Genomic DNA, 26,077 nt, shown 5'->3' with positions numbered 1-26,077 from the left:
CAGTCTGTCTCTTCACTACACGGGGAAACTAGCTGGGTTATTCGGGATCACAGGCCAATGTCCAACCCCTCACTATCCCCATGTTACTGGTAACAAGCGCCAGGGGTGAACAGAGCTCATTAAATGATGTGAGACACAGGAACACACTCAAGACCTGGGATGCAAGACCACATCATGCAGAGAACCTTGGCATCTGATCAAAAAATGTCACAGTTCCACAGTTAACCATTTGTACTACTTAAACTATACTGATATCCAGCTCGTCCTAGCCACACAGATGCCTATGTTTTGTTTAAATCTGTATACTGCTGATAACTGAGAGGCAATTCAATAGCTTCTTCTCCACAAAATAACTCTGGGTCTAAAGAATGTAAAAAAAGCTATGAAAAAAACACATGCTTTCACAGGCATCTGAATTTGAGCAGAAAAGGCTTCCTTCATTCATTCACCTTCCAAGGTTCATGAGTCCCTTTACAGTGATCAACCAAGGAACTTCCACACCAACCTTTAACTTCAGCAAATGGAGACAGCATTGAAGTGAACAAGGAAGGGGTTTTGAATGATGCCCAGACAATAGCAAAATTGTTCTGGCTAGCGAGCACAGAGTGCTGGTGGAAGTCCAGTCCACACACACACATACACACACACACACGTGAAATAGGAGTGTAATACAAGAAAGGTTTTTTCATGACATGGGAAAAAATGTGTGGTTATGGTGGCCAATTACCATGGGTGTAAGAACTGAGTGAATAGGAAGATTCGAAGATAGGTGGGGGAAGCAGCCTTGCAAAATGAGCTTTCTGGTTCAAGAGCGACATCGACGTGGACTGATGAAGACAAATTAGGCAGTCATGTCCAATGGCGAGAAGGAGTCCCGAATGTGCTTACGAGCCTCTTCTACACAGAGGAGAGGCGACGGGACTAATGAGGTCATCCTTCACGGCGGAAAAGGAAAGCAGACCGAGCACTTAATCAATGCCACTGTTCGCGAGGCTCACTGTGGAGTGACGTTTCTGCACAGCCGTCACCTGCCTGCCCGTCATTCCCTAGATAGCGACTCATAGGAACACAATCCAGCCCTGCTGAAAAAAACAGCTCAAGCTGGTAACTGGTTGACCAGTTGAGACCAGCTCCCAGCTTCATATGACTTAGCTGGTTGACCAGTTCAGACCAGCTCCCAGCTTGACATGGTATCACCAGCTTAAGCCATGTTTTGAAACAGCTGGTGGCTGGTTCAGACAAGCTACCAGCACTAGCTGGTTGACCAGCTCATACCCAGCTAGACCAGCTTTATAACCAGTTTGGCCATGTTGGTTGACCAGCTCATACCCAGCTAGACCAGCTTTATAACCAGTTTGGCCATGTTGGTTGACCAGCTCGTACCCAGCTAGGCCAGCTTTATAACCAGTTTGGCCATGCAGGTTGACCAGCTCATACCCAGGTAGACCAGCTAAATTTTCAAGCTGGCATCGCTGGATTTCACAGCAGGTAGGAGAGGTCCTCACCTCGCCGCTGGCAGGTGGCATCGTAGATAAAACTGCTCGCTCTGAAATGCACTCTACGCATAAGTCCGAATGCAACGCTTTACGACGGCAAATGTTTTTCTGTCTCCCAAATAGCATTTTAATGGCTGAACAGGTGGTGACAGCAGGAGAGATCATCACCAAATCTATTTATGTTGCGAATCCTGAAGCCCTCTGTATACCTGACGTCACTTCTCCCGTGAGACTGTGACATTTGTGCGTCGTGCTCATTAGTGATTGCTGGTTTCGCCTGGGGATGTCTGGACAGATCCAAATGCTCAATCTGCGTTTGACAGAGTCAAGACAAGGTGACTTATAGAAATAGTTCTTGCCAACGGACACCTTGATAAAATATGCCCTTCATCACAAAACAATGCAAATGTGTTCACCGCCTTGTCAAAAGCCAAGAGGGTGAAAATTTCTAATGAAAAAGTACACACTTCATTACCTAATTGGAATAGTTTATCAGAAAGATGTGCTTAGTCGGAAGGAACATATCTGCTGGATGAGGTTGGGTTGTTGTGCTAATGGGCTTAGATATCTGTGGCATACCTTTTCAACTTCTATGCCTTGACACAACTGAAAAAAATTATGACAAAAAATTAAATGAATGAGAAATGAGTACCTTTTGTTTTTTCCCAATTTGGTGGTTAGCAGTGATGTTAGCATTCTGTAGCCTAAAGTTTGGAGCTGCTAGGAAACGTCAGTTGTGCCTCCTTTGGAATAAGGATAGCAGTTTGTACCACACGCTACACTCATAGGTAATCTTGGATAACCCCTACAGAGAGGACTTGGGCAGGGCAGAATGGGAAGCAGAATGAATGATAATTACAAGTGCAGCATTTCTGCTGCCTGGGGCACAGTATAGCCGCAGGTGACACTCATAGACATACACACAGCCTCCGCTCACCAGCGACTTCTAGCATTGTGTCAACAGCAAGGGGGACCTAACTGCTCCTGACAAACATGTCGAACGCAGAAATGATAAAGACGGATAAAACAACCGTGCGATTATACAAATAAATTTTAAAAAGTTGCAACCACAAACTATAAAAGCAGCGCAGTCTGACAAGACACTGCGTCAACATCACTATGGATAAGAGCGTCTGCTAAATGCCATGTAATGTAATGTAACATCTGCGATTTCCAAACAAATGTTGGCAGTCCTCAGTCCATTTCCTTTGATTCCACAAGGGGAAAGGGGGGAATCTGCTTCCCCTCATGCGCATAAGTAAACCGCTTAATCATCTAATGAAGTTGTCAAGCTGAGATGGGGCTCGTCACTTCGCAGATGCGGCAAGGCTGAGGCACAATTAGTTAATTGCACCCGTTTCCATTCCATGGGAGGGCTATCCAAAGCCATTAGGGGAGAAGCCATGATTTCAGAGGTAGACCCTTTAGCCGCAGACGGCAAAAATGAGTTAATGGCCTGGCCGCTCTCTGTACGCGCTGTTTTTCATTCAATGGCAGCAGATGGAAATGAACAGTGGTCAGAGATAACCAAGAGGATGGAACAGATTCTGTTTATTACTCATTCGACAAAGCAAGTAATAAATACACACCCAGCAAGGACTATCCTAATACAGGAAACCCCTTTCATGGTGAACCCAAGAGATCCATCTAGAGTCAGCAAATCTAATACAGGTATGTGCATGTAAGCCTGCACACATACATAGTTGCACAGATTAAGCTCTCTGAAGGGTCCTACCAATCAATAGGGCCAAAATTCTGCTAATTACACTGATGGGTTGGGGGCCTTTTTGCGCAGTACTGACACTTTAGCTTGAACAAATGTCACAGGGGGGTAATGATGGAAATGACAAGTAGATAATGAATGCATAATGAATATGCCAAGAAATATTACAACTCATTGTGCCCCTATTATAATTTGGTATCCACTTTAAAAAAGTGATTTTTTAATTTAAGTAGAGGTGCTTCTGAACAATGAATGAAGTAAAAATTGCACCGTTCGCTGTCTAGTCGGCTACATCATTAATAAAGATTGTAACCGAGGGCAATTCATTAAGCCAGGTTAAGTTAAGTCTTACATCATCTTAAATGCCTTCCATTAAATCAATACAGGGGCAGATTAGTTTTGGGGGGAATTCATTTGCTCAAAGCAGAGATGAACAGGCATTCAATTAGTCGGTGAAACGATCATTTGAAATGTCCGCTACAAAGCTCTACATTTAGAATTAAATCTTGAAAAGGAAAGGCAAAACGCTGAAGAATAAGGCAGAGGAAAAATGTGGAAGGACATTCAACACACAAAGGACATTCTACTTCGTAACTCTGTATATAAAGAATAAAAATTCGACCTCCACAATGAATGTGGCCATTACGTAACGATCACTGCTCTGACAAGAGAATGTGCTTCCATCTGTGATAAAAAGGGAGGGGGGGGGGGAAATCCATTTTATTTTATCGCATTTATTTACAACTAATGGCAGACTAATGAAAAAACAACTGGAGGGCCTTATAGAAAAACAGGAGTCATGAGAAAGGATAGCTACAAAGGATAGCCCCCCCCCCCCCTCCTCTTTGGCAGTTTGGATTGTTCTCAGAAAATCCCTAGAGGAAGCCACCCTCCAGTGAAGCATTCTGGGATAGCTGGGTAATTACATCCTGCTGGACCCGCGGCTTTCTCCTGCAGGTCCCCTGCCACTCCGGCGCCAACGTGACACTTTTAGCAGCGTGAAAGCAGAACACAAACACATAACTGACAACAGCCACCACTGATATGAAAACCGGTTTTAAAAGCACCCTTCTCTCACTATAGCTGCTCATAGCCTATTGAAGGAAAAACAATTCTCCTTCACCCAGTGTAATGCATCTGGTGAGGGGCTATCTGTATGAAATAGAACAGAGGTTTCTCCATTACTTTCAAAGTCCAGTCTCAGTTTAGATGTTAGATGAATATTTGCTGAAAGCAAACGGCTCAAGCTAGGTTTTGAAAACAGCTGGTAGCTGGGTGACCAGTTCTGACAAGCTCCATACTTAAGCTACGTATGTTTTGAAACAGATGGTAGCTGGTAGTTTCAAGCTGGTCATAGCTGAATTTTACAACAGGGTTCTCCCCTACACATGTTACATGAATAGAGGAGAAATATAGGCACCTTATTTGTTACACTGCACCAAGTAAGGAACCTGCTACATTATGGTGTTTGTGTTTTTGGTGCCAGTTCAACTCAGGTGCCAGAGGGGAAAAAAATTCATACTCACATCCGCTCTCTGCATTGCATACTGTGCACCCACACAACCTGGGAGCTTACGCTGCAATCACACAGCTGGGGCTTAAGTCTCCGCGGTTATTTAAGTAGACATGTGAGGGCGAGGGCGGTTTGGAAATATCAGAAAGTGGATTTAGCCAGTGCCAGAAAGGGATAGCCGGCTGGAGTGAGAGTTTGGAAATAAATGTCAGTCATCACCCCTGGGAAAAAAGGCCCTACGGCTGTTGGTGCCATCTCTTTCTCAGCGTGCTGCCTAACACGACCTGGTGTGTGGGGGGTGAGGAGAGAGTGGGCCTTATTTAACGCTGGCAAACAATCCAGTATAAATACAGTGCTAAAAAGCACAGGGCACCTGATCTTGGCGGAAAGACACAGCAAGGAGGCAGGCAGCTGGTGTGGGTGTGTGTGTGTCTGTAGGTATGTGTGTGGGTGCATATGTGTGTGGGTGTATATGTGTGTGTCGGGGTATGTGTGGGTGTGTGTGTGTGTGTGTGTTTGCGTGTGGGTATATGTGTGGGTGTATATGTCTGTGTGGGTGTGTGTTTGTGTACATGCATGTGCGCATATGTGTGGGTATGTGTGCTCATGTGTGTAGGTACATGTGTGTGTATGTGTGCGTGCATGCATATGTTTGTTTGTGTGTGTATGGGTCACAAATTTAGCTGCATTTCCAAATGTCTCAAAGTGGCCTTTGTGTTTCCTCTACAGGTCACAGCTGGCACTAGAACCCACAGCACTGCCTCCCTGATCATCTTCCTCTATACTAATACAAGGCCCATGACTCTTTCTGTCCGGTACTCAAGAACACTTTCCCTCCACAAGGTCAATGCCATTTCATTCTAAGCATGTAGTGTTGGGCAGGGGGTGACCAGAAGATGACCGAGAGCAGCTTTGTGTAGTGGGTGCAGCATGTGACAGGGCAGGGTATTAAGAAAATACCAAATCAGTCAGCGCGGAATCTACAAACGTGAGGCTCAGCAGCCAGCGCAATAGCGCGTAATGATGTTAGCGAGCGACTGAACTAACCACAGAATCAGACTCGCATTATGGAATAATGAGAAAAATAAATCCCCATCTCTCTTCATTTTCCCGTACGCTGCTCAATCTGTGCCCGAGGGCTTTCAGCGCTGCATTTTTCCTGACTATCGTCCAGAGAGTTCAGGGTATATCCAGAGACACTGCTGCACAAAGTGCATGACAAGCAGAGCTCATTTTGTCAGTTGACAGTCTCTGGCGACTACTGAGAAGTCCCTATGGTTCAGTCTGAGTATAGGAGCAACAAGAACGAACAAGCAGCAGACCTGGGTGAAATACTTTTCTACGCTTTACTGAGCTTGTCTGGCATGTTGGAACCTATGAGATACTCTCAAAAAGTGCAAATGCTACCTCCTGGCCCTCTTGGCACCAGGCAAGATCAATCAAGTAAAGACAAATATTTGAGTCCACAACAATGACATATTTGACCCATGTCTGTCAAGCAACCACTAAGACGTATTTAGTTAAATTATTATGTGAGAGACACAACTTTCACACAGCAGCAACGGCACAAATCCCTACCTGGGAAGAAATAGCAGCACATTTATTTTGGTTGCTCCTCAGAGGCTGACCCGAGAAACTAAAATAGATGGGAGTGAGGGAGATGGCAGGGAAATGGAAGGCTGGCAAGAGCGTGAGGCTGCACTCCTTCACTGGATCCGCAGACAAGGGAGTGACGCGATTGGTGCCCCGTCCTCAAGAGTCCATCCCGAGCCGCCTGTGGCTCTCTGCGTTCGCTCTCCACTGCTCGCTTCCCGAATCTCGTCCAAGGACACTCCAGCCATCGAAACATAATATCTTGCTCTTCTTAAATGGCTGGCCGGTGACCGGCCTCGGAGCTCTCCGACATTAGACATGTGTTTCCCATGGGAGGGTTAAGGCCAAAAGGCAGATAGCGCTTATAAAATGGCGCACGTGACTGCTAATGGGATCGAAAAACTAGGCCGATCTGTAATAAGTACAATGTAAAAAGTTATAGAAAGAGAGGTACGTAAGTATTTGGACAATGGTATAATTTCTGTTCTTTTGGTGCTGTACTCAAGTACATTGGATTTGAAATGAAAGAATGAATATGATGTTAATGTCAATATTAATTTTTAGTCATAGTCCCCCTTCATTTTAGGGGAGAAAATGTAATTGGATACTTGGCTGCTCAGCTGTTTCTTGGCCAGCCGTGTGCCTTTACGTCATTGGTTAATGCACCAGACAGTTAATAGAATTGATTTTTGGTGTGGAATTTGCATTTGGAGTATTTCAATACGAGGACCAAATAAACATCAATGCCAGTCAAGCAGGCCATAAATCAGAAAAAGATTGATCAGAGACATAAACAAAGCATTTGGTTAAAAGGCAAGTGTGCACTGGTGAGTTCAGCAATATCAAATAACCTGGTAGAGCATGGAAGACCAATGTAGTGGACGACTGAAGAGTACTTCCAAATGTGAAGTAAAGGCCATTTTCAACTGTTGAACAGATCAAGAACACTCTCCAGAATGTATGCATAGATGCGTCAAAACAATGTTCTGGAACAAAGTCTTATGAACTTATGGGAAGTATTAACCTGTACCAAAGAGGTGGAGAAAAAAGTGTGGAGAGAGAGAGGAACTGCTCATGATCCAAAGCACCCCCCTCAACTGTGAAACATTGGCGCTGTAATTGGCTCACTTGTCTTCATTGATGACTGCTGACAGCAGCAGCAGGATGAATTCTGAAGTGGACAGAAGTATCTTATTGTATCTACACTTTGTGTTTACAAAAAGGTTGTAGCCCGACAATGAACCCAAACATACTGCTAATTCAACCAAGGAGTTTTTCAGGGCCAAAAACGTGGAATGTTCTTGACTGGCCAAGTCAATCACCCGTCCTGAATCAAACTGAACATACATCTCACTTGCTAAAGACTGAAGGCAAAAGGCACTCCAGATACAAACAGGAACTGAAGATGTCTGTGGTAAAGCCCTGTCAGAGCATCAGTCACCAAGAAAGACACGCAGCATCTGATGATGTCTATGGGTCGCAGACTTCAGGCAGTCATTAAATGCAAACGATTGAAATACATTAATTAAGTACTGAATATGATGACTTTATTTCAGATTATGTGAATTTTGCAAAGTTTTGCTCCCGTAAAATTGGAGAATTATGTAAAAAAAGGCCGTAGTTCCTAAACAGATCATCCGATATGGATGTATCCTTAAATTGAAGCTGACAGTCTACACCTCATATTTTATTTCAAATCCCATGTGCTGGAGTAGAGCCAGAACAGCAACAATCTGGTCACTGTTCAAATACTTATGAACTGCACTGTACTCACGGTACTTGCATCCACAGAAGGGTTAGGGACAATGGCAGTTCATGACCGTGATACCTCCTTTGCAGTGTGTTAGGCACTGGAGAATTTGTACTTATGTTTGGAACTGGGGTTAAAAGACCCACGGCTAAGGACAGGGAGCAGCCATGATCCACAAGCTTATTCTAAGCCACTTCTCTAGAAGGGAATACTGTTGCACAGTTGGCGGGAGTCTGCAGTGGAAGACACCACCTGAGGAGAAACGGGGAGATGCCAAACTAGATCTGTGTGTCCTTAATCTCAATCACAGGTTAAGCCGCCACCATGGGAATTCAATTAATTCTGCCAAAAGTACATTTCCCATGTCTGCGGTTGTGCATTTAAACAGGAGGCTGAACTCCATATCATGACACTCAAACTGGTTAATCTGTGCTGAGCAACTGAAGGCTTCTTCACTTGGACAGGGGAGCGACTTTGTGCTTGTTTCCTAGAATTCATCCCAAGATTTTATTTCCTTAGAAGTGCCAATTCTCTGACTGCCAGCTCTCAGTACTTCACCAAGCTGTTGCTACATGCTAATGTCCCTGTTAACTGGGGGAACCTCTGGGAGAACAATGGGCCTATTTCATGTTGAACGGTCATAGAATGGAAGCAACCAAATGCAATGTATCGCCTCTTCTGGCTTCAGCTGCAAAAATGGTGCAATCAACACAAAATGCTCCTTTGAGTCGGGAATGAAGCGACTTAGAAAAGAAGCGGATGAAAGAGTTTTGTTCACTTTCATATTTTAAGTAGGCTACAATTTGTCTTCAGTGGGACTATTCACTTCAGTCCTGACGTGAAATATGGATTTTAGATATTAGATATTAGTATTCACTAAGAATATTTGATGTTGATTGTGCTATTTTTGTAGTGAAAGCTATATGAACCCAGAAGACGCAATACACTGCATCTGTTTTCTTCAGCTTTATGACCGTTTGACATGAAATAGGCATATTGTCCTACCTCCACAGAAACTTCAGTGTCATTCCCTCTTGTTCAAACTTCAAAGATAAATATTTCACCATCCCATAAGAGCCTGCTCTATATTTCGTGGCTGGAGCTATTACAAACATAGAGATCCCTGGTGACACCCAAAATCTTCTCAACTCGATTTAGAATAGAATTCTTCAAATTAGGACACATTTAATTAAATATATGGAAGAGCAAGCACCCATGAGCTAGAATTCAAGAAGGAGGCTTATAATATAAAGGCCACGGGTTCCATTTTCATGTGTGGCCAGGCTGTCCTACTCTTGAACCTGGGGCATAATATAAACGGCTTCAATAATCATCCAGTTGTATAAATTGATATGTCACAAAGTGGGTGATGGATATGTTACCCTGGATATAGTGTATAGCTAAACAGAGGTCATGTGAGGCCATGTGTTTGGATCTTCTTTATCCTTCTGATTACTCTCATCTTGCAACTGAATCTATTCAGAATTGCATGTAACGGATGTTACACCGGCTTGAAAAAATGCTTTCTCATCTCATCATTGACTGACGGTGATGTAGACAGTGTGGTTTCCAGACTACAGTACATGTCAGATTTATGACAGCCGAGGTTTAATAAGATCAAAGACCTTAGAAGATTAGCAAATTTCAGTAATTGCTGAATGAATTGACGTGGCCTGATCCAGATGGTCCCATTCTGCACTTAAATCACTCACGCTGATTAAGCCTACACAATTGGAAGAGTGAGAGAGTGAAAACAGGAAACTGAAGGAGACTCTGACGCAAATGGCACCATCCTAATACGAAACCACCATAAGGAGCAACATTCCATTTTGGAAGCATTTTATGTTAGAGGCAGAACTGATAAACAAGACAGATGCCTTACGCGAAAAACGCAAGCTTTACACTTTTTCGCTCGTTGAGTTTTGGCAGGTTTGTTTTAGGGATCGCTGAACTCACCGAAATGTGTTTGAGAAGAAAAATAAATAATTTGTGGTTTTAATGGTTAGTCAGGGTTAAGAAAAAATCGAGGCCAATGCATCCCTTAGGTAGATGCTCATCTTACTATGAGCGCAGTGAGAACAGGTATTTGGGATGAATTTGCAACACGTTTCTATTAAAAAGATTGGAGCGAATAGAATGACTGTTCGCATTTATACTCAGTCTCCCAGACAGTAATCTGCAGGATCGTCCACAAAGCCATTTGTCTCCGTTCTGCCCCGACCACCAGTCGATCTTTTTGCCTGGGCACATTGGCGGGGAGTGAAAATCAATGGGCTATCAGCTGCAAGCTCTGCGGCAACTTTTGTCTCGCACCGGTTCACACAGGGACGAAGGTCAAACAGCACACAGACAACCTGCCAGACGACGTGATGCTGCTATGTGCCTCTGAAAGTAACTATGTAAGATATATTTCAATTTCAGAAACTATAAATTGCTTTTCAATTTATCCAAGGTATTAAATGAGCCTCAAACCACTGTGCCGCTGTCAGATATGCAGTAGATAATACAAGAATGACAGAATCTAGTCCCACCCCCTTTAAAAATACCCTTAAATAAAGCAGAAAAAGACAAGGTGACCCCAAACCTTTGAATGGAAGCATATGTTTTTTCGAGAGTACCACAGAAAGCCCATAAACATTACTGGTGTTAGAACATGGAAACATTATGCATTCCCAATGTTAAAATTCACATTTTCTTTGAATCATACAGGTATGCACAGCAATGAAAGAAGAAATACAATGTATCATACAAGATCTACAGTAACCACCAACACTTCAATCATATACCAACAAGCAACACCTCCCTGGTGTGAAATCCTGCTATGACCAGCTTCAAATGACCAATTACCAGCTGCTTTAAAACATAGCTTGAGCTGGTCAAACCATGTTGAGTCTGGAGCTGGTCTGAACTGGTCAACCAACTACCAGCTGTTTCAAAACCTAGCTTGAGCTGTTTTGTTTCAACCGGGTTTACTTAATTTCCTGCATGAACTGTGTAATCTGTATTTGACAGTCAGAAGACTGTCAGAGGATGTGCATGCTAGTGTTGCCAATTAGTCTTTGCAATATATAAAATATTGGCTTTAAACAGAGGTGGAAAGCACAGGAGTCAGAAAGTAAAAGTCCTGCCATGTGTTTGCTCCAACCATGAACCCAGCCAGCTGTCTTCACTAATTAGTTGCTGGGGAGCACTTCCACCTCTGGCTTTAAACAACACCATCAGTGTAGAGAGGAGTGGTTGTCTTATAGACAGGGATATGTAGTAAGGTTCAGGTTTCAGGTCTGTGCCGGCACAACACTAAAATGCAGCACGACTCCATGTTGGGCTGTCTGATGATTCACTTTAATGGGGCTTCCCTAACACTTCAGGCTCCACTGAAATTGTTTTATTTAATAAACTCAGTCATTTGCCTCCCCTAAGAGTAACCATCCACAAAAATGTGTGGCATCACCAAATGCTGGGTATCTGGTATACCTGGTGATGTTCTGCCAGGCCTGTACTGATGCCATCTTCAGTGCCTGTTTCTTTCTAGGGCGTTTTTGCATTCAGTCTAGTCTACAGCAAATGAAATGCATGTCTATTCAGGTGAGTGATTGACATGATCAGTCAAGAACATTCTAGTTTTTTTGCCCTGAAAAACTCCTTGGTTGCTTTAGCACAGTGGCTCTCACTCCTGGTCCTGGAGAGCCGCTGGGTGTGCTGGTTTTTGTTGTCGCCTTAATATTAGTAACAAATTCAGACCAAAGAAACCACCTGAGGCAAGTTAGCAGTGTAATTAACACCTTTAATTGATCAATTAAGTGCTGAGTAACAACAAAAGCCAGCATAACCTGCGGCTGCAGGACCAGGAGTGAGGACCATTGCTTTAGTCGTATGTTCAGGGTCATTGTCGTGCTGCAAGGTGAAGTGCCGGCCAATGAGTTTTGAGCATTTGGTTGGATCTGCTATACATGCCCAAGCCATAATATTACCACAACAGATACTAGGCTACAGGTACATCATTTTCAAATTACTCTTCAGCATGCATGCACTTCATGAAACAGCATGCTGGTAAGTGCCTATTTCCCATCAACATCACAGTAGAAATGCCCACATAAAATCTTCAGCAAATCAGCTCTAATCATATATTTCTTAACCATGTTTAGAGGCCATAATCATCGCCTCAATAGTTCCAATTATTATACAGTATGTACCAAAACTGCAATTGCAGCACTTCAGAGTTAATTAAGAGAAACTGAATTATTTTGCATAGGCAGCTAAAACCTAAATAATCTACTAATTTTCTTAAGTGCTATGGATACAGTCTTTTCTGTTGCCTTCATTCTGTGTGGCTACAGGTCATGAGTTCCACCTCCTCCCACAAATACACATAACAGAAGAGCAATAGGTAGGGACATATAAACCCCACACATCCAAAGTCTACAGTAGGTCTATCAGAGGTTTAGGGAATATCATTAAAAGGGAAGCTAAAGCCAATTAGTGATAGCAATAGAGCCTGTTCAGACAGGGTTAATCTGCTTTTAAGAGGACTAGCTCCTGCAATCCCTGCCGTGACTTTGTAACTCCAGGGATTCTGCTGTCCTTCTAACACTGAAATTTAGTACATGGTGAATGAGACCACCTGCAGAGTACAACTGAGGGATTTGTGGAAAATTCCATTATTGCCTGATATATCGTCATGATCTTTTATGTACCTTTCCCCTATATGCAGTAAAGAACACCCCCCCCCCCCCCCCCACACACACACACACACACACACACTTCTACCAGCACACCACTGCAATGCATTATTCATTAATTATTTAAATGAAATCCTTTTACACAAGACAACATGCAATATCTTCTTCAGAGGACACAGTAGAAACAAAAGCGTGTACCAGCATACTAACCTTTGCAGTCACGTTTTGTGAAAGTCAGACAGAAAAGAGTAAAGGGAAAGAGTGTTTGGCCACAGATAAGTTTCACAACAGAACAGGGGGAACAAAGATGAACGTAGGTGGAAAACATAACCTGACAAGCCTGGGATTGATAAAACTGTCGGTCCAGACTTCAAATGAATGCGCTCTACCCTTTTCAAAGAGACGGCAGGCGTCAACAACGTTGTCCCGTCGTGCTCTGGCAACAACAGACACATTCATCAGGTCTGGCCTTGGTACTGCGCTTCCCTTTCGTACACCAAAACATCAATCCCAGCAGAGCGCAGAAGGGCCGAAACTGAAAGCTCCCTAAAGAAATGGTTCCTCAGCCAATGATAGATAAACACAGAAAGAAAACCCCAGAAAGTATAATGGGTGATTCAATTTCATAAACTGAGAAGGAATCTGAGAAAAATAGATGAAACATGTTAAATACACACCATCATCCATCATGTTTGCTTTCTTTCATTAGAAACTTCACTCTGCTCAATGAGAGAAGGCAAGCAGTTCAGAGTTATTCTGTGGTGTATTTTCCACTGGCATATGTACCAGTGTGCTGGGAACAATCGAATGACAGGGGAAAAACAGGGATGGGGACTTTTGCTGCTGAGATGTAGCCCTCGTTTGCGAACTTCAGTTTTCCAGTCAACCCTCTCCCTCCAGCTGAACAGCACACAGAATAAACTATGGAGGCCAAGGCAGACCAAGTCACAAAGTCTGTCAGCACTCAGTTAAACAGGGCCCATAGTCTGACAGCAAACCAACTGGGACCCAGCTGGACAAACCCTTTCACAGGGTTATCGAAATCCGACTTGGACACGGAAGACTGGTGCCCCGCTCCCTGGCTTGGCTGTCACTCGGCTGTGAACGGGGCTCTCTGTTCGCACGCCTGCCAAGCTTACTTTGGGGTGGACATGCTTCACAGCTTCACCTGATATTCATGCCACGACGCTTGACTGGGGTTTTTGTATTTAATCAACGTCGAGGATCCGACACACCCGACAGAACTCGACCGCGCTTTCTGAATAAAGAGGCGCGAGGAGAAGGCGACGTCGACGACGCCAACTGCGTTCCCGGGCTCTGCTTCCGGTTAAATAGCGAGGGAGGGCGCGGAGGCCGTGACGATCTGCGGTTCCTCCCGAGGCGAAAAACAAGAAGGGTGCAAAGGGCTGACACTGCTGTTCTGTCGGCCTCTAATCTGGCCCGGAGTGTAAACCTGGTCTGGCTGAGTAAGGAAGCACTCGGCGGGGAATCTGGATATGCCATGTGATTGACAACGGGCATCGGTGCGCAAACTGCCTCGGAGATGCTAAGCGAAGTCAGCGAGCGCGCGACTCCCCCACCGTTAAGTTTTCTGCCCTGGAAACCAGCCACCACCGATGGCCACCCACACAGCGGCCCAGAAGGGTAGCAAAAATTTCCATTTTGGCAGATGCTATGAAAACAATCCCACCACTCAGCTCCAGGCAGACCGTGGACCTGCTTTTCAACAGACATCAGGATGTCACTCATTAGCGTTAGAACATTCTGGTCGCATTGCGGCTCTTGACATGCCGCGATTCCGACCCTTTCGCAGTGGCGAGGAGCTCGCTGGAAGATAAGTGCGGGACATGAGAGTGAGTCATGGAGCAGACTAGCCACAAATACCTGCCTGTTCCTATAATATTGTGGATATCAGTGTACTCAGGGCCATAACTACTGTGCCATTGAGGACACCGAGGTCATGTCCTCGGTATTTTCTGTCACTCTTTAGTGAGAACATCGGTTGCAATTCATTTTGAAGGGGAATGAATGGTCTCAATCTAGAAGCATATATACAGCATTTAAACCCAAAGATTCTGCCTCAATTTAAAGGGGAAAAATGCAAAGCCCAGCTCCAGGCTTTTTCCTCACTATCTTTCTGTGTCCTCATTACATCCCTGGGTGTACTGTTAACCAAGAAATGTGAGAAGTGGGAGCCCTTCAGTTTTTACAGTAACCTTTCAATTAACAGGTGAATGACACCGGTGATACCCACTGAAGTGACGTTCCATCTCAATGCTAATTTCAACCATACAGCTGAAACAAAAGTATGTGCTATAGCTAAACTCATGGCCCTCTAGAACTGGTGGTGCTTATGTGATCACTTATGTATCACTTATGGATACAAGCATGACCTCAATAGCTCAACTGTAATCTAAACCCCTCATCTGCCACATTAAAATGATCTTTAAGATGCAATCACACATCTTTGTAATCTCACATTGTAGGACGTAGAGCACATGCAAGAATGACAACCACGGTGTGAAATGCATGCCCATCACACATCATGTTTTTTACATCTTGTGTTACACCGAAGGGCATTGTTTAGGTGTCAGCTGAGCTGACCCAGTTAAAGCTATATTCGGCGTTCACACTCACACAAAGGGCGCTGGGTTTACGAATAACATAAAGTCGCTGTTTAATTAATATACAAAGACAGTGAGCATTTGCCATTTGACAAAGGATTATCATATTCGGGAGCATAGAGCGGCTCCTGTGCATGCGTTAACGGGCAAAGATAATTGGGTGCGTGGCGAGACTACGGAAGAACACACCTGCACACGCGAGCGCACAAACATCGCCTCCAGGATGCTCTCACGCCTAATAACCGTAAAGATTTCCTCGCCCCGGAGAATACGCGAGCTGGGCTCCGCGACCGGCCCGTCGACCGAAACAGCAGATCGGGTGCCGCCCGAGTGACTGGCAGACACCGCAAAGAGCGTCCTATTATTTCTACTGGGCGCTTTGAAAATGAGATCCGGTTCGATGATAATGAGAAGAAAAAAAAAGAGAGGAATGAGAAAAGGCAGAAGCGCACATCCTCAATCATCCCCCATTTTGTGTAACCTACCGGGCCCCGCTTTCCCAATTTACGCGGAAACGAGCGGTTCGCGGCAGCCTCGCCTCGCCCGTCGCATTAGCATATCTCCGCAAAGACGATTTAACAAGGGCAAAACTTTGTAAACAATAGCTGTGGAGAAAAAACTGCATGAAAAAAAAGGAAAGCTGAGAGGAATAAACCGTGATTCCTGAGAGATAAGAGCTGGTGGAGATTAAAGAGAGAGAGAGATACAAGGCCTTGGCATGATATGCTTTTGATGGTACAGCAACCTCTTTATGTACGTGGAAAGGGACTGACAGTCCATTACAGGAGCAAATAAATGTATTTGGTGTGAGACTGCATTCCTTTGGAAGCATTAAAAAACGTTGAGAGTGGATTGAATGGAACCGCTTGAGTCTAATCAGGAAACTGAATTGATTCTTGACCATATATGCTGACTGAACCTAATCTACACCTCATGCTCACATTATATAAATCTATTTTTGAGATGATAAAGGCCTATGCAGTAAATCATGAGCCTGGATTCAATAAACATTTTCTTTTGTCTCACACTCTGGCATATTCATTTCAGTGGTTAATAACAATAATAATAATAATAATAATAACTTGTTATTTAGCTGACGCTATCATCCAAGGTGACTTACAGACTCAAGGGCCCACAGCTGTACGCATCTTATCGTGGCTACGCCGAGTCTCGAGCCACCAACCTCATGCCACTAGGTCACAGGCTGCCCCAGCGTTGTTGACCATATGTTGGTGAAGATTATGTCAAGTCGTGTAGCAGAGGCAAATATCCTTGGGGTATTGAAGTTCAGGCTTTAGACTTCAGACACTTTAGACTTCAGACACTTTGTAGCTAAATTGCCTTTTCTCTTCATTTTGTATTCTAATGTTCTGATTAAAATTAAACCATTGCCTTTCATTTTGAGCCAGAGTAAAATACACATTTTTATTTTTTGCAGCCAATTGTCTATCACAACACTTGTTTACAAGAGTACAAGTAGCATCACAGACTGATCTAACTGACATACAGTAGGCCAGCACTACTGAACATCACGTTTTGGTTGCTTCAACCGTGCACTACACCACCTGATTTCACCAATTAGCTTATTATCTGAACCGAGCAGGTGAAATAATTAGCAAAATCAGGTGGTGTAGTGCATGGTAGAAGCAAGTCAAGTAGCGCTGCTGTAAGCAATTCTGCAGACCAAACTAATAACTTTTTATGAACAGGGAACTATTGGGATTTAAAGGGATTTAATTGCCAAGTATGTTCATGTATCCTCCCACCTGATGCAGTTATATTTACTAACAAGAGTCTGGAACAGTGGACCCTAGGCAATCAGCTATTGCCCATGGCAACCTCCAGTTGCCATAGGCAACTATTATAAATCTTAAAAGCAATGTACACACAATGTTCTGTTTTTATACATCCCTATAAAACTGCTATGGAAACATGGTGCACAGGGAAAAAAGAAGTTTTACAGAGCATATTTTAGGATATTCATAAAAAAACTAACACTTGCAACACAATCAAAATTCAGTTTTATTGACGCTCTGTTTAACGTGTTACTACCTGCATCAGCTCCTCCACAGTGGCCAAAATGGTGAGGCTTGGCAGGGCCGTAGCTAGGTGGGTGAAAGGTGGTGATGATTCTAGGGGCCCACAGCTTGAGGGGACCACAGCTGAAAAGAGCCCACAAAAATTGCAGTAGAATTGGGGGCCCAAAACAATATCCTTTCAAGGTGCCCAGAATGCTTAGCTACACTCCTGGGGGGTGGGCTGACATTTACAAACCCAAATTGAATAGCAAAGGGTAAGAAAGTAAAGGAAAAAGTCTTCTCTATGATTTTCTGGGGTTGGCACGGAGGTTGCCAATTGTTCCAGGGTCCCTTTAAGTAGCACATGGAAAAGCAAAGCACACGGACGACATGCGGAAAAGGAAAGCCAAATACGGCAAGCTATGGATCTGGAGTGAATGACAACAACTGAAGCCTGGCCATGAATAATACATCAAACCTGTGCTGTGGCTGTGTAAGTTTGCCTTCTGCTGTTTCCTACTGTTCTCTCTGGTCTCTTTCAGAATGGAATTACAGGCTACACTGCAGTGGCTCTCACTGTCAGACTACACCAATGTGCCTTTATGTGTTTGGCCCAAAATGCCTACAAATGCGCAGTTCGGATACCCAAACTCTATAAATAAACACAAGCCCAAATTTTGTAGTGGTTGTCATGGTGGAACCTGCTAATGGCATCCACCTCCAGTCTCCTACCCCCTGACATCTTTGGTTAATTCAGCAAAAGTAATTGAAATAATGATAATGATGACTTTTGTCTTTTCATCAATGGATTTTTGCATCTGTGACCTTTGAACTTATTGCTCACCCATAATTGTTTAATGACAGAACATCTTGAGGTCTTTCTGGGTTGAAAGTGAGTACTTTACTATGTAAACCAAAACACTCAAATACACTCTGCCCCAAACAACACACACACAATCTTTCAAAAACAGTTGAGTTTTGCTGCTTTAAACTCTCCCGGCATGGAAGAATGGGTCATGTCACATGGAATGCTGGCGTTTTGAAATGGTTTGAAATGGCAGATGGGGTTGCTAGGTTTCAGTTTAGCACTTTCTGTTCCCCGTCCGGTTTGGATGCACTGCGATGACAGCATTCACATTTCGCCCTGACTGTTGCGAAATTGCAAATTCCAACCCTCGTTCATGAAGGATCACCCAGCAGGGTCCCAGATGGCATTTACAACAGCGTGGGATGCCAATGGAAAGGGCAGTGGGTTGTACTTAAACCCACTGTTTGGCCTTTTGGACACTTCATTATTCATTTATTTTCCAACATTTGATGTGGTAAAGATGGGGATAACAATGTACGCTGCAGACTTTCATTCTCACACAATTCTCACACAATTTCCAATGGCCTTGTGTCCTAGTGTCATCTTTCCCATCCTGAATTTGAAATAGGGGAATGCCTAATCAAAACAGGGTGCAACGGGTGAGGAGAATACCATAAGCTGAAGGCACTGTGTAGGCACGCACTCCCCTAAAACAAGGAGAAAGAACAATAACAAAAACTAAATGTTTTTTATAACTGCCATTTCTCCCCTGAAAGTCTGAAACCATAAAGCCTTGCAGCATAAACTGGTAAAGGTGAATGTATTTTTGCTTTTTCTCTGGATGAGAGCATGCCTACATGCTTCCTCTGTGGTGAGTCACCGTTGCTAATATAATCCTTCACCACAAAGTCATAGCAGGAAACAGGCTGCACCATTCATGAAATAACAGCAGTGCTTATTAAAAAAATAAAACACTTGACGAATCTAATACAGACTGTGTAGCGCATCTTGATTGACTGTTCTTGCTCTGGTTAGAAGAGGAGTAGCTGAAAGTGTAATGTGAGGAATAAGCTAAAACTAGTACCAGCGAGTTATTTTTGACAGATGTGGTCTGCGGGTTCAGGATGTGGACTAACAGACTCTAGCAAAACGAAAGGCTGGAAATATTTTGCAGGAAAGGTACTGTCCCTGGTCCCGCCAGGTACTTAACTTGAACTGCCTTAGTAATTCAATAATAAATCAGGCTGTGCGAGACAGATAATATTCAATTCAACTTTTATAGGTATGGCGCTGTTTACAAAAGGGTCAGCTGTAATATGCTAGCTGCGTGAGTCATTCAGGATGACTGCTACTGCTACTGTAATCACAGGAAATGCATTTCAGAGTAGATGGTGAACTAACAGGCAAAGTAAATAAAAGTGTAAGTTGTAGCGCTTTAAAACATTCCTCAGCAGCTCAGGAAATTACCTGTGGATTTTTCAATGGTGACATTTGCCTTTGTCAGAGCAGCGTCTTTGTGGTCCGACCGATACAACAGACAACCGATACACTGGGTTGATATTTGAATATCTGTATTGGTGCAAAAGGACAACACTCAGTGAGCACTTTATTAGGTATTAATTACACTTTCTTTTTTTTTGATTTTTCCCTTTTTTCTCACAATTTGATAGCCAATTGTACAAATTCAATTAGAGCTAGTATTAGATACACCGCCCACACCCCGTCCCTCGGCGGCCCGAAGGAGAGCGACAAGCCTTCTTCAAGCCGTCTCGTCTCATGCTTGTGACCATGATTCCAAGACGCCCGAGGTGCTTTTATTGTTCTACTAACCCTGCCAAGTCCCTCCCTCTGGAGCAGCGAGCCAATTATGCTGCTCCACGTGAGCCAGCCAAACTTGGCTTTTGGCAGGACCGGGAATCAAACCCCGGTCCCCAGTGTGCAACTGCAAGTCCGCTGCATCTTAGCCTGTTACACACCAACACAGCCCCCTACACTTTTTTTTTTAGACGTATTAAGTCTTCTGCTGCTGTAGCCTATACACTCTTCGGCATACCACTGTTGTAATGTGTGGTTATTTGCATTACTGGTACCTTCCTGTCAGCTTTGACCAGTCTGGCAATTTTCCTCAAAACTCCGGCTTACTGGATGAGACTGTTGCTTGTGAAAATCCAAGGAGATCAGCAGTTTCTGAGATACTGAAACCACCCTGTCTGGCACCAATAATCATTTCACAGTCAAAGTCACTGAGATCACATTTTTCCCCCATCGTGATGGCTGATGTGAGCATTAACTGAAGCTCCGTATCTGCATGATTTTATGCATTGCACTGCTGCGACACGATAATCTGCTGCTGATTAGATAATCACATTAATAAGTAGTACTATGGGGAACAACTATGAGGACAACATGCCTGGCTAACACAAAATGCTTCCACAATGTTTATGCAACATTGTGGCAATGTTATAATATTTTGGTAACACTGTGAGAACATTTTGTGTTTCCTGGGGTGAGCAGCTGCAAATAAAGATATGCTATGCTTCTTGTTTTATGTGTCACTAATTAACTGGTAGTACTGATGGCCAGTAATTGAATGATTTTCAATAGCATTTATTTCACAATGTTATGTAAAATTGGTTGACATAATGTTAATAACAAAATATTGTTAAATTTAAGAAAGCACCCCACTGAGTGCCTTGTATCATCATAGCAATGCAAATTCCACACAATGCACAATCTACACATAATAAGGTCTATGCTCAAAAAATTCACTATATGGCCACCACATCAGTAATCAGCTAATTGTCCCCCTCTAAAATAGGTTTCTTCTAAAAAACGCCATATCAGTTAGGCTCTAGCATTCACCTACAAGTCTACGTCTTACGACCTATCTCAAGATTCCAAAAGTACGGACTTCCTGTGAAATGAGATTATCTATACCCACAGTAAGCACATGACTGGGGTCGAAATCTACAAAATTATTCAGGCAATTGTGGGTTATCAAGTACCAAACAAATGCTCACACAGGATGTATCACATATGATAGAAACTCAGTCCATTATTATGTTAATTCCAAAAAAAAAAAACGAAATGCTAGAGTGTCCAAAGCAAATTCCCCTACATAGTTGCTTTCCGACACATCAACCCAAAACTTCTGCAGTAAGACTAGGAGCTCAGTTCTGTCGCACTTAGCAAACAACTCCTCATTCCTTCAAATCGGGCCGAGGTTCCAATTTCACAGTCCTGTACGAGAACGCTGAGGAGGAGCGCGTGATTGAGAAAGTAAAACCTGCAGACTAATAACACAAAGGGCCAGTGCTTTCTCAATTTGGATCAGACTCTGTGCGCACCCAGGTGGAACAAACTGGTTAGATTAGGGGCTTTTCTCCCGGAGTCTGGGGGCCATTTCCGATAAGATAGGCAGTAACGGTACTGTACCTCCAGACCTTTTAGAGAGAGCGCAAGTGGTAGCAAGCTGCAATGCTTGCACACAACGGATTTTATTTATTTTTATTTTTTCAAAACTGTTCGTGGCACAGAAAAGAAATAGTTTATGAATTCCCTTTGCAACACAATGGTAGCGAGAGAAAGGCAAGACTGAATACAGAAACAAAAAGCTCTCGACGACCAAATCCTTAGTGTGCCGTTGGTAAATGAAAAACTAAAAACCTTTCACATCAGACATGTCTGCTCACACAAGTGTGAGTTTTGCTTTATATTTCTTGCAATGAGGGGGAATTGCATCTATAGCAGTGCAAAGACAACAAAACCTTCATAAATTATGACTGAAACCAAATGAGTCAGACCCATAATCGCTTTTGCAAAAATACCTGCAAATTATCATATCTATAGCAGCAATAGCAGATACTTAGCAATTAATCCAGTGAACTTTCCAAAAGAAAGGACGGGTAAGTGGAAATATTAAGCATAACCCAAATATAAAAATTCTATCAAGTATATAACGTCCCTTTGATCCCTTATATTAATTATTTGTTCAGTCTGGCTACACATTTAATTACATTCCCTTGACCTTTTAATGTACTTGGTGGGCATTCTGACGACATTCTTCAGCCTTCGGATCAGCTCAGGGCCAAAAATTATTTTTATTGTATTTGGTGTTAGCAAGGTCTAATAATTATGTTTAAATATACAATGTGCTAAAGCCAAATGACCTTGGGGTATGAAGCCATTTTTTGCCATCAGGCACTGATTAATTAAGTGCATTTTTCTTGACTTCACCCAACCCACACATCCACCACCCCTCCGCGTACAATCCGGAAACAAAAGGTGGAAGCCTTAAACGCTCCATTTGCAAGTCTTCGCCCGAAAAGCCTGGAAGCTTCTCCAAGGCAACTCTGACATTTCGTCTGAAACGCGCGCCGATTAATGACAAGCTCCTCGGTTCGGCAGAGTCCCCAAAGACCTGGACTACATTCCTCCATCTCTGTGAGAGATAGAGAGCACCAAGGACCAAGTATCTCGATGCGCAGAATGAAAGACTGGGACGAAACATGCTGGACTTCACCATATGGACGCATCAGTGTTTGCTTTGAATCTCCAGGCAACCGTTTCAAAGTTGTATAAATAGATTTTCTGTTACCAAAATATCTGTGTGCGTCACCAATTGTGTCTTAGAATCCACTGGTTTGTGCTGGAATTTTGAAGCTTTACACGCTTTTCACCGGGTAAAATAACACACTGTCAGGCAACACACAGTTAGTATTTTTTTGCGTTTAAAGGCATACTATTCAGGATTTATTTCCTTGCTTCCCTCCTGTGTTGCACTAGTATGATGTAGCTTACTACCACATATTCTAGCTGGTGACTCGTTACGGGCTTTGTTTTAATATAACCTCTTATAATTTACGGAGTAATGTATTCCTGTACATATTATTTTCTGTATCAATGCTTGCTGAAAACAAAAGCTCCGTCAATCTCATGATACAAATCAAAAGAGTAATCTATCGCAGAGAATGCGCTGCTAGTTTATAGCGCAGTGAATTTCTCCTCTGACAAGCTTCCCAATCAAATCGATGCGCTATGTCAGCGGTTGTTTTAGGAATGACTTTACACCTAGTAGGGAGTAGGTATAAATTTGAAGTTGCATCTTAACTCTACAAAAAATAAATTCGCCTACAACTACCTACACATTCGCTTCAACTAACTGGTGCAACAGGCTGAAGCTCATTACTGTCCGTTAAATGTTATCATTCGCATTAAGAACACATTTGTTAACGTGATGAAGATTAAAATACCACCTCTACCTTATTTGTAGCCAGGAAAAACCCTGAGCTAGTTATTTTATTATGGGTATTCTACTGGTCGTTTTGTAACACTGTATTGCAGACCGTGTGATAGCAATGAGGTAAGTATACTGCGGCAAGTATACCAAAATACTCAACTGACATTTCCAATAGCAAAAACTCCCCCTTCACTGTCGGATGCAGCAAAGTTATGGGGTAGCCAGCTTCAGCATAGTAAGCTTGGAACAGATATTTTGCTCTGGCCAGCTTCATTGCCCAGAAACAAGCAATGTATTGGGCGGAAGTGAACACAGTCACGGGTTGCCAGTGTATCATAGCAATGACTGAGCATGTTTGTTTGATAATATTTTCAAGGTGAAAATCCTGCATAGTATGCCTTTAAGAAGCACTAAACCCTGCGTATTACGTATTTGGCCGGGTGCCGCAAAAGCACTGTAGAATATAATTTTGTCCCACAGTAGATTCTGGGAATGTCGGGTCCTTATCACACAAACACTTTGGTAGGTGAGGCGCTGATGTAAGAGCGCGATGTGATGTGAATCGCGCATAATTATGAGGCTCCAACAAGAGAGGTTGACAGGAATTCCGTATTCAGCTGGAGAAATCTCCCTGACATCCCTCCTGACAGTAAGCACTTCAAACACCTGAGGGAGGGAGAGCGGAGCACCTGAGAGCGCTATTCAGCAGAGACTCATCCTGACACCCATCGTACTCTGCCCTTTCTTCCTCCTAAACAATCTGCCGACAAGCCTCCGAAAATTATTTTAACAAGAGGGACAGGACCCCTTTGTACGCGGCGAATGTATTGCACCTCAGCCCATTAGTATTCAGTGCGCCTGGGACCTCAGCCCCAAAGTGACGGGGCTGGCAGATTGGGAGCATCGCGGTTTCACCGGAGGATATTTAGTGCAATTTCACTCCCTTCTGGATGTGGCACGCATCTCGGTAGGCCGGCCCGTTGACTGGAAACGCGGTATGTGGGGCCGCTGTTTTCTGATTGTGTGATACAGTTCTGTTCCAACAGAGAAAGTTGTGGAATGGCAGCGCGTAAACCAGGTTGGCAGCTCTTGCTGTGAGGCTAGAATAAAAACGCCCGAATAAAAACTTTCAGGTAAAGTACAGAATTATTTTCTGAGAAAAGCCTCATATTCCTATTAACTCTATTACGGAATGCAAGTCTTGAGAAAAATGCAATAAATAAACACAGGGAATCTGACAAAAGGTATCAGGGATATAGTTTATTTATTTATATATATATTTATTTAAAGACTTGCAAGGCCTTGCATGTTCTCCCGTGTCGCATGGGTTTCCTCCCACAGTCCAAAGACATGCAGGTTAGGCTGATTGGAGATTCTAAATTGCCCGTAGATATGACTGTGTGAGTGAATGGTGTGTGTGTGCCCTGCGATGGACTGGCGACCTGTCCAGGGTGTATTCCTGCCTTTCGCCCAATGTATGCTAGGATAGGCTCCAGCCCCCCCTGCGACCCTGTTCAGGATAAAAGGGTTAAAATCATGGATGGATGGACTATACCTTAATCCGAAAATGGAGTTAGCTCTCATCAACACACTATCATGGATGGCCCAATGAGATCTCCCAATTAAAATAAAGTGGGCGGGCCCTGCCACAGAGCTGCAGCACTCGAATCGTCAAACTGATTTAAGAAATAAATGAATTACAAATGATTAGCCAGTGGAACTCATTTATAATCTGCCCATTAATCTTTTGTTAACATCAGGCAGAATGTGATTCAGACTTGCACTTTAGGCTAAGTGAGATGAGTTTAAGATGAGAACGGTCTGATTGGCCTATACATAATAACAGTGAAAGCAGCTACACACAGTATTGCAAAAGAATTATGGGAATAAGCTACAGGATCATATACACTACAGGATTCATACCGTTAGGATTACATTACAGTTATGACAACATCAGAGCAATATAATGTAAAGAAGAGACATAAAATTTGTTCTGAATCCAAAGAGCAATTTTGTTAACATATTTGCAGACCATCCATGAGTCACCAGGTGTCGCAAAAATGAAAGAAGAAATGCTTCAGCTGGTATCAAAATCACCTCTTAAACCTCTTGAAGACATTTTACAGTTATCAAAATTGAAAGGGCAGGCTGTTAGCACCTTTTAGTACTTTGGTGTGCAATGCTTTACAACTGAGAGTTAATGGAGTTTGCGAAACACAACGAGAGCCTGGCAGAAGAAATTCCCGAGATTATAAAACACCTGGAATTGGTGTTATCCTTCAAAATATCAACACTATTACGAAAAGTTCATGCCCATCCGTTCTAGTAACAAGTGCATTGATCTCCAGGATACGTGTGCATGCGAAAAAAGAAAAACGACAGATTCAGAGCGAGAGTGATGCATTAAAAGAGAGATCAAGAGATGAGAAGGGTGGAGTTCTTTGACAGCTTATTTCCGGCAGCGTCCACCTTCGCGACCCTGGTCCGCGGTAATGCGGAAAACAGGCATCTCTCTCTCTCTCTCTCTCGGTCCTCCATTTATCCATCCGGCGAAGACGAAGGACACGCAAAATACTCGCTCCGAAGGAAAGCCCATTTGACAGGTTACGGCTGACGGGAACGGAACACCATCTG

The 26,077-nt window shown here is 43.3% G+C and overlaps 1 protein-coding gene across 1 annotated transcript in view; it reads right to left on the bottom strand.

The window, feature by feature from the left end:
• The window catches only part of srrm3 (serine/arginine repetitive matrix 3), a 120,310-nt gene that overhangs the window by 67,765 nt on the left and 26,468 nt on the right, over positions 1-26,077 (bottom strand). The window lies entirely within an intron of this gene.

Source organism: Conger conger, chromosome 7 (assembly GCF_963514075.1).
Source record: "Conger conger chromosome 7, fConCon1.1, whole genome shotgun sequence".
In the NCBI taxonomy this organism is placed as follows: domain Eukaryota; kingdom Metazoa; phylum Chordata; class Actinopteri; order Anguilliformes; family Congridae; genus Conger; species Conger conger.
This window is presented reverse-complemented; position numbering and strand designations above follow the sequence as displayed.